General features: G+C 45.5%; 1 protein-coding gene across 1 annotated transcript in view; it reads left to right on the top strand.

Moving 5' to 3' along the window:
• SMARCC1 (SWI/SNF related, matrix associated, actin dependent regulator of chromatin, subfamily c, member 1) overlaps positions 1–400 on the top strand; it is a gene marked incomplete at its 5' end in the record, with an annotated part of 43,911 nt that overhangs the window by 2,107 nt on the left and 41,404 nt on the right. The gene's annotated exons all lie outside the window — the stretch shown is intronic.

The following is a 400-nucleotide window of genomic DNA, read 5'->3' on the forward strand; positions in this document are numbered from 1 at the left end:
AGACATCTCCCCCACTGCTATGGTAACCAGACTGTTGCATGCTACGCTTTATTTACCATATTTGATCTGCTTGCTGAACTGTGCCCACCGAGTTTAGATCTTAACTTGGGACTACTTAGATTCTGCTGTTAAGTAAGTATGTGGAGTCTTTCAGAAATTCCAGCTTTGCAACTCAGTTTTGCGGTTTTACTTTTCCGGGCTGTGAGGCGCAGCAGAGACCTGGAAACTCGGAACTTGTCAAATGTCGATTCGGTGAAGAACGGCTACAGACAGACAGGGAAGCAAGTCAGTGGTGGTTGCCCTCACAATCTGTATGTCATCTGCAAACAGTTCCAGGCATGCACCCTGCCCTTTGATTTGCCCTTGTCCTTAATTAGGGACAAATTAAATAAATTCCTGC

Source organism: Buceros rhinoceros, unplaced genomic scaffold, assembly GCF_000710305.1.
Source record: "Buceros rhinoceros silvestris isolate BGI_N320 unplaced genomic scaffold, ASM71030v1 scaffold35967, whole genome shotgun sequence".
NCBI classification, from domain to species: Eukaryota; Metazoa; Chordata; class Aves; order Bucerotiformes; family Bucerotidae; genus Buceros; species Buceros rhinoceros.